Source organism: Chenopodium album, chromosome 12 (assembly GCF_948465745.1).
Source record: "Chenopodium album chromosome 12, dcCheAlbu1.1, whole genome shotgun sequence".
NCBI classification, from domain to species: domain Eukaryota; kingdom Viridiplantae; phylum Streptophyta; class Magnoliopsida; order Caryophyllales; family Amaranthaceae; genus Chenopodium; species Chenopodium album.
In genome coordinates this window covers 42689526-42699758 of record NC_137845.1, presented here as the reverse complement: position 1 = coordinate 42699758, position 10233 = coordinate 42689526, and positions in this window count along the sequence as shown.

The window sequence follows — 10233 nt, the reverse complement described above, 5'->3', positions numbered from 1 at the left end:
CAAGTAACCTACAATAATAGATTGATGACTTTTGTTGACCGGTTCGGAATTATTGGAAAAAAACAGAGTTGAAAATTGGGATTACTACCGAATAATCAAAAGTTGGGATTATTTAAAGTAAATCAGGCAAAGTTGGGATTATTAAAATGTATTTTTCCTTATTAATAAGTAAATGATCATATACTAGTATATAAATGAACATTTACCAAAATAAAAATGAACATTCATTAAAAAAAAAAAAAAAATAAATTCCATTACGAACTAAATTTACATTTCTATAATTTTACGAAATAAATCAAATTATTCATTATATATATTAGGGCAATTAAACTCTGTTTATAATTTCTTTTTCCATTAATTATATAAGCTAATAACACACACAACAAGTTAAATTAACTTAAAATAGAGTATATAAATATCATTGTCCTATAATCTTAAGAAATCATTATTACCAAGTAAAATTATAAGAAATCATGAATTACTATGGAAATTTCCTATTATTGAAGAATAAGGCAAATAAAAAGTTAGGGTTTGATTTTTTTTTTTTTTTTTTGAAAAATAAACAAAATCATCAACTTACAATTTGATTGATGGTCATTCTTTTGTAAAAATTTTCTTCAATTTCTTGATTTTTTCTCTTACAAGTAGAGATCTAAGAGCATTTTGATTTATTTTTCAAGAAATATTTAGAAGATTTTGGTAGTTTAGGAGAAAAAAAAAAGTGGTAAAATTGGGGAGAGAGAAAGTGGTTAAATTATGAGGAGGGAGAAGCTTTAAATATTAGTAAAATTATGAAAAAAACTGATTTATAAGAGGAGAGAGAAAATGTAGGAAACTAATGGGGAGGAGTTGTAGGTATTATGGTAATTTAGTGGGGGATGTAGGCAATGATGCATAAAGGGGGTGTAGGTAACAACAACTAACTTGTCTTATGTCTTGTTTAGGGTAAAAATACCCCTTACACGTAGTCCAATCCCATAGTGACACGTGTTCCAATAGGTAGATGACACGTGTAATAAACTCATGAAGAGCACCTGAAATGAGAGAAAAAGGACCTTTCTTACATCAGAGCCCAAATCCCGAGATTCCTGTAGGAAGCCGCAAAACGGCGCCCCCATTTGACAAGTGTCAGTACCTGATTGTGCAGCCAATCAGGACACGGAAATTTAGGGCACAAACCCTAAAGGGGCACAAACTCCCACCCCTATAAATACCCCAATCATTTATGATGGTAGGGGTGGATTAGGACATAACATTTAATAGAGCATCAAAACAGCTTCAGCTTCTCTCTAATTTCTCTCTCTAGCTTTTCCGTTTCCGTTTACTAACTTAACCGTCGAAGGCGAATATTCCGGTAACGGAATATTCGTTGTTTTGTAGGCGTTAAGTCTCGTTACCAGCAGTATGGGACTAGTGTCCCGAGGGATTCCAAAAACCCCCGAAACATTTGGCGCCGTATGTGGGGATACTCGTCCGTAAAGGCAATAGATGGTCAGACACCTAATGCCGTCCCTGGCCCTGGTCAAGACGGCTATATAGAGGATATAACCACAACTATCAATTCTAATGATCCTCTGATCGCCACATTTCATGAGGCCGAGGATCTACCAGTTACTACTTCTTCTCTAAAGGCTACTCTGAGTAAGCTTTGAAAGGAGTTGGAGGAAAAGAGGTTGTCTACCTCCAGACAGCCGTCCAGAAGGGTGGAGGATAGCTCCCAGAGAAGAAATAAAAGCAAGGCAACTAACGCCGAAGATGCTGGGAACACTCCCTTTCGCCGGCCGCATGGCAGGTCTCCCCGGGTGCCACGAACTAATTTGTCAAGGCTCCCTGAGAGAACACAGTCGGCTGGGGGGCAGACCAGACAGCCTCGAAGGGAGGATCCTAAGTCGTCTCAACGCTAGAAGGACACCAGGGATTACATCCGGCATAAGCGGCGGGAGCGGGCTGCTCAGTCGGACACAACTTCTACTCCCACAATGACGGATGAATTCTCCAACCACTCTCTTTCCCAACATACCAGCACGGCCAGGACCAGCATAAGTCAGACTGCTTGTACTCTAACTCCCATTCCTGTTCAACCAATTCAACCCGTTCAGTATCAGATTCCTCAGAATTTGAATGCATTTTTGCCACACAATCCTAATGTCCTCGGACAATACGGACAATTCGCCCAGCCGTTCAACCAGGCCCCTTACCTGGGCGGACCGGCCGGACAGCCTCAGCCTATTGATTGGCAAATGCACATGCTTAATCTTAGAGACAAGCCGCCTCCATTCTCTCAGGAGATTCTTAGCTCTTCCCAACCTGTGAAGGTGAAGAGCGTACTCGTGGGTGCCTATGATGGTTTAGGAAACCCAGAGGAGCACGTCACCTCGTACAGAAACTTGATGTACCTGCAAAGTGTTGATGACGCCACCTAGTGTAGGTGCTTCCCGGCCACCCTTAAGGGTGTGGCGCAGGACTGGTTCAACAGCCTGCCGGCCGGGTGCATAAACTGCTTCACTACTCTAAGTATGCTTTTTGTTGGAAATTTTTCATATAACATTCCGTAGGAGTTTATAGGTACTACGCAGCGGAAAAACATGAATCATATTCAATCAAGTACCTAATCCCAAGATCACATGCATAACACACAAGACACATAATCATACCTTTGAAACGTGAATTCCACATAGTAATTTGATTGACAAATCAAGGAGAGAATAGAGCCCCAAGCGTTGCTCCTCTACTTAGTCCACGAGCTTCGAACGAGCCGTCCACCAATACTAGATTGGTTGAGTGATCGAGAAAAACCGCGATCACCACCTTTAATGGACTAAGCCGACCACCACGATCCACCACCACCACGAACCACCACACTGGAGCCGAGGGAGGAGAGAGCCATGAGAGAGAGGAGAGATTGAGGGGGCTTGGTCTCGTGTTTGCTAATTTGGGTTTGATCACACTGATCAGATAATTGCATCCATTGCAAACCCTAGGCACCTGGTTTATTTATAATCACATTATAATTAGACTAGGGTTAGGAAGCCCAAAACCCTTCAATCCATTCCATGTGGCCGGCCATACTAGAGGATGAGGCCCATCATGGGCCTTGTCCTCTCGTGCCCGATCTAGACCCTTTGTGTGACCTTATAGGATCTGTCCAATAGGGCTTTGGCCTATTTTACTAGTCCAAAGATCGTTAGTACCTCTAGCTATGATAAAACGACGACCAAAATGTCCGAACTTAATTATCTCCATAATTTGATCCATTTATATATCTAGTAATTGCTCACGACGAAGACATAAATCCTTAAATCTCCCACTTGTCTGAGACAAGTGTGCAATATTCAAATTCCTTAAGTCAATATGTGTTGATTTGATAATATGATTGCATCACATGTCTAGATCATATTAATCTACAAATCGTTTCTTGAAATCTGAGTTAGAATTACAAAACCAAATGATTACTGAGTAATGCATTTGAATGCGGCCACATATTTTCTGAATTCTCTCTCTTCAAGCAGCCATGACACATTCCCTAGTTTAATAGGTAGACTCAATCCAATCTTGTGGCAACCAAAGCTCCCACTCAACTCATGAAGTAACCGGGAAACACACTTTATAATCTCCAGTTACGGGCAGACGTTTGAGTGTACCACAGTTAAATTAATCATTGAATGGAATCAATGTTCCACTCATGTCAAAGGAATCCACTAATATATCCAGAAGCTCTATACTTGAACTTCAAAGTAGGTCAATAGTTTGATCATGCATCATTCATGCATATCCAAGTGATTGACCGAGCATCTCTATGCCCCTATAGCCCATGAAACTGCGCTATCCAATAAATCTTACATGCTAGTCCATTTATTGAAATCATTTATGTCCACTTTAATGATTTAGAACTAGGAACTTAAATAATATATGAATTTTGTTCACCTGTGGGGTTTCATTCAACGGGTCATCAACCTGATGAGCCCATCAATTCATAATTATTTTGGACATTTTATTTAATTTCCAAAACCATAATTAAATAAGAGAAATGATAATTTCTGTTTAAACATAATTCTGCAAATTGATGCATTCCTTATGTAACATGCTTTCTCAAAACATATACAACTTGAATTACATAACTTGCTTCAATCCAAATCTTTAATATAACTCTCATATCTTAGTTTATGGAAGGGGTTTAGTGATTTCTCATTCATAATAAAACTTTGCAGAACATGACATCCCGCTTGTCATTGATCTCATAAATGAGGTGATATCTCATATCTATTTGTTTGGATTTGTGATGTGACCCTGGCTCTTTTGTTTTAGCAAAGGTGTCCTTTTAGTCACAGGACAATTTGATCCAAACTTCCTCCTTAACTACTCTTACTGTAGCTAAATACACATATTCTGACATTGAGTACGCAACAGTACTCTGCTTTGAACTCTTCAAGCTTACTGTCCTTCTCTATTCAAACACAAAATGTATTCAGATCACCATCTAAAGCCATCTTACCTGTTTGGAAACTTGCATCCGTATTCACTTTTGACAACTTATTCACTTTTAACACCATTAGCTAGAAAAATTCCTTTAGTTCTTCTCAAGTACTCAAGGATTTGCTCTTTGCAACTTTCAGTATGCTTATTCTGAATTTACTTGAAAACTTGCTACACATGCACAAGTCATATGTAACATCTTGCTTTGTACATATCATGGTACATATAATGGACCCTTTTGCAAAAGCATGAGGCACACTATCCATACAACCCAACTCTACTAGCTTTTGAAGGCACTAAGTTTTATTGAGTGTAATACCATGAAACATGGGAAGATATCCCCTCTTAGAGTCTTACTTCATGAACTTGTCAAGAACCTTATCAACATAAGTCTCTCGATTCATTCCAATCATTCTTCAAGATTCACTTTGTGGATCTTGCTTCCCTATATGTACTCAACATCACATAAGTCTATCGTATAGAAACAACTGTTTAATCATTTCTCGACTTATTCAAGCATTGATATGCCATTTCATATGAACTGTATGTCATCAACATACATGACTAAGAAGACCAATTGCTCCCACTAAACTTCTTGTCTCTACAAGATTCCTTATCGTTCTTTGAGGAAATCAAACTGTTTGATTGCCTAATCGAAAAGAATGTTCCAACTCCCTGATGCTTACTTCAATCCCTTAAATGAATTTCTGAAGTTTGCAAAACTTTCTAGGAATTTCTGGATTTCAAGAATCTTAGGTTGTATCATATACATATCCTCCATCAAGAACATTTTCATGAAGGTAATTTTGATCTCCATTGCTTAACTTCGTAATCGAAATCAGCAATCATTAGAAGAATCCGAATAGGCTTACGCATCTAATAGGTTTGACCTTGTTTGTAAGACTATCATGGACTAACACATCTTTACAGATATGGAGTCCATTCTGGATTTCATGGCTTTAAGCCATTTCTTGAGTTGGCACTTATCCAAAGCTTGCTTGTAGGGCATGGATTCCAACCATTCCAATGGGAAAATTTTAGAATCCATCTTTTCTCAGAATTTCAACAAACTATTTGTTTTGATCCCAAGTAACCTACAATAGGTATGAGCAACAATAGAATTATTCTCTTCAACTCTTTGAAGCCTTTCATTCAAGTGGGACGATAGAAGCCTCGCTAGTGGAATTAGCTTGCTTCGACACATGGTTTATCAAATTAGCTGATTTCATATGCCTTCGTCTCTGATGTAGTGTTATCCACATCCATTTGTTGCTCGTCTCGAATCTCATAGAGATCTAACTTTACTCCCACTTGGCTTTGTAGGAAGAGATTTCTTTCTATAAAGACACTATCGCGAGCAACAAACACTTTGTTTTTCTTCGCGATTGTAGGAATAATACCTCTTAGTTTCCATGAGAAAACCCATGAAGAACTATTTGCCTGATTTAGGGTGAATTATGTCATCTTTGTAAACATTTTACATTGATTTCATAACCCTTAATCTTGTTTAGAAAAGATGACTTTGGAACATTTCCAGTCCATAACTCTTATGACATCTTTTCTATTGCTTTGGTTAAGTTTCCTGTTTAGTATATTCGCAATTGTTGTTGTAAATGCATATCCTCAAAATGATATTTGTAAATCATTAAAGCTAATCTAGGATCGAACCATGGCAAGCAAAGTTTGATTCCTTCTTTCAACATTGGATTGTGAACTAATTCAACAATTCCCTTTTAGATGATCATTGACTTTGAGTTAAATATTTATCACAACAATTGTATTGTAGTGTTAATTATTCATCTCAAACTGATTTTACATTTCATTTTGGAATTTTGAACATTTCAATGATTCCAAGCTTTATTTCATTAAGTAATTATCGATATAGTTACTTAAATCGTTAGTAAAAGCAATGAAATAGTTAAATCTCTTTGCTAATTCTTGAACTTATGGTCCACACACATCATATGTATGAGTTCCAAAAGGTCATTTTAGCTCTTTTACCCTTTCAAATAAAAGGCGACTTGGTCATTTCACCTTATCAAGCATGACTTCTAATTCTCAAGTGATTCATAATCAATTTAGAATAAGAGTCCATCCAATGTAACTTTGGATGTGCAAATGGTTTATGTGACCTAATCTTACTTTGTTATAAGTAAGTTTACTTTAATCATCTAAAATTGCTTTTGTGATCTACTTATATCAATGTCATAAAGCAAAATAACTCATATCTAGCAAAATGAAAACAATTTATTACCTTGGTCATGGATCAACACTTGTCCAAGCCAAGTAAAACCCAATCAGTATTCAAACAGGAAAACTGAAATATTGTCTCATCAAAACTGGAAATTGTTCTAAAATCATGATAAACTCATCATAAAATAAAACTATGAAGCTATCTCTGGCCACTCAAACACTTCTAGTGCACCTTCAAGCTCCATTTCCATTGCTAACCTCACTTCTTTGCAGCTTCTGCACAACATTAATAATGTTAAGCATTGCAACTTGGTATCACATACCTAAGTGAAAGTTAAAATGTTTATAACATAATACCTGAGGTTGATGATCCATTCTTCTTGAGGAAGTCAAGGTACTTCTGGCAATTGCGTTTCCAATGCCCCTTCTTCTTGCAGTAAAAGCATTCACTTTCACTTACAGCCTTGGGTTTTGGATTCGCCTTAGGCTTCTCAGGAGCCTTGGCAACTTGCTTGCCCTTGCTCTTGGCACTAGCCTTTTGCCCCTTCCTCTTGAACCCCTTTCCCTTTTGAATCATAAGAACTTCCTTCTTAGGTTCCTTAGGGATTTTCTTTTCAACACTAACCAGCATTGCGTGCAATTGATTCATAGTTTTTGTAGTCGCAGTCATGTTAAAATTCATGATAAACTGGTTAAAACTTTCTAGAAGTGAGTAGAGAATGATGTTTGTTGCCATCTCATCACTATATGGGTGCCCCATTTTCTCCATATTTTGAATAAGGCCGATCATTTTGAAAACATGATCATGAACTGTGGCACCCTTCTCCATCCTACAATCCAGAATCTCACGATGAAGCTCGTACATTTCAACTCTTGCTTGTTTCTTAAACAAGGCTTTGAGTTCTTGCATGATTGTGTACGCATCCTGATCCTCAAAACGCTTTTGAAGACTAGGTTCCATGGTAGCAATCATCAAGCAAGTGATAGGCCCAGCTCTATCATGAGCTTCCTTGTGCTTCTTGACTTCTGCCGTAGTTGCATTTTCTAGCAGAGGTCCTGGCAATGGGGTGTCAATGACATCCTCTCTACCTTCATATTTCAGAACGAGCCTTAGCATTCCTTCCCAAGTGGAAAATTTTTCTCCTATCAACCTATCCTTCTCAAGGAATGGTCAAAGATTGTAAATGTTATTGTCATTGTGATTACGGCTACCCATCTAAGTCAAAATAAGGCAAAGTTTCATAATTATGTTTAGTTAAAATTTAAAGTACCATAAACGAACAATATAGGTAACTTTAAAAGGACTTTATTCAATATTAATTGATCCCAATTGAATTTTAAGTGATTCCAAGACCTTTTATTCGTGCAATAATTGACCCGACTTTGGCCCTACCATCAACCATTACATTTTCAAGGTGAGTAAACTCTTTACTGATTACAACTCTTGTAACTCTTGGTTAAATAATTAACCATCACATGTTTAATTATTTTCCTTTGCTTCAAGGTTCTAAACTCTTTAGGTAACCTTGTTGAGCATAACCAATTAAAATTGTAAAACTTGATTTACCCCAAGTCTCCCAAGATATAAAATGACACCCAGCTTTGGCATGACCTATCATAAATATCAAGGGTTTGTCGGGTTTTTAATTGGAAAAGCAATCTCAATATTACTGGGACCTAGATTCATTTATGTTGTGATTATATAGTGAACTCTAGTGCATCATCAATCAACATAAATAAAATCTAACATGCATAATCTACTAATGCAATAAAACATGACATAGCATGGCCCCTTAGTCCTAAGAAAACTAGAAATGAAAAGCTCTCACTTGAATCATCATGGATCTCCATCCACCTTGCTCCTTTGGACCTTCACTTCATGGGCTTCTTTGGACTAACACTATTTAAATAACTAATCTATTTACTTTAAATAAAAGTTACAAAAATACTTAACGGTACGCAGACCGTATTTTAGATTACAAAAATACATCACAATGCGCAGATCGTATTTTAGAATCTATGGGTCATACTAGTCTATATATACAGCAACATAATATCATATAAAAGGGCCATATAATAAATCACTCAACATGCTTGTCTAAACTACGACATCGAATGTTCATAATTAAGGCAACGCATTTCCTAAAATATCTTATATTTTAATCATAATTATATAATATCGCATATTATTCATGACCAATCATAAAATATCATATATTTTAATTTAGGCATGAGATAGAATCAAATCTTATTTTAATCTAGAAAGATAAATCATATTTAATCTTCCATGATTATCCTAACAACTTTAGGAGATTCTATCCTAATTATTAGCCAATCAAATAATTTTAAAATCAATTATCCTAATCTAATTATGGGTTAATCACATTATTTAAATAAATTATTATCCTTTTGGAATATGCTCAGAATATCCTAATCAATCTTATCCAAAATTAACCACTTTAATTATGGATAATTACCAATTTAACAACTTTAAATATGGATAATATCAAATATAACAATTTTTGCAAGATTTGATTTTATCCCAAAACAAAAGATTTTATCCAAAATAAAACCGATTTTATCCCAAAATAATTTTGTAATTATCTTGAAATATTTTTCAAAAGAAGAATTTTTTTTTTTTGAAAAAACGCAAGCCACCACATCGCCGGCCACCGTGGTTGGCTAGCCGAAGCTAGCCACGGTGGCTGGCTGCCAAAAGCAGCCATTGCCGCAAAGGACAACAGCGAGCAGCAGCAGCAGCAGCAGCCACAGCCATGGCAACAGCGTGCAACGCTTGCACAACTGCTGCCCCAGCCACCAGGACCGCCGCCCTCCCCTTCCCCTCAATCTTGGACCAACACCAGGTCGGCAACCGTAGTGACTGCGCCACCCAGCCGCGGCTACCGGCACTAAAACAAATTTTTTTTTTTTTTTGGTTTTTAATTTAATTAAAATAACTTTTATAAAAATTAAATCAAATCAGTCCAAAATTTAAAATTAAATCAACATTCGACTTTAAAATTAGGGTTCATCATAAAATTAATCCCAATTTAATTTTAACTCTTAAAATTAAATCAATGATCATACGCAAAACATTTTTATGCATAAATCAATCCGATTAAAATTATGAATCATAAAACAATTCGAATTAAATCAAAAATCAAGCACAAAATCATATTTTAGGCTTTGAATTTTCGAAAAATTCGAAAACTAGGGTTAGGGATTTTCGAAATTTTCGAATACTTTAGGGCTTAATTTGGTCCTCTTCATGGCTATTTTGAGCATAATTAAATCACATTTAATCAATCCCAAAAGTTTAATCACATTAAATATAACAATTGAACCATAATTAAATTATTTCTCCCTCTTAATTGATTATAAAATTAACATGGACATCAAATTAATTGTATTAATATGATCAAGCGCGTTCATGCAAGAGGCTAACTGATACCACTGTAGGAGTTTATAGGTACTACGCAGCGGAAAAACATGAATCATATTCAATAAAGTACCTAATCCCAAGATCACATGCATAACACATAAGACACATAATAATACCTTTGAAGC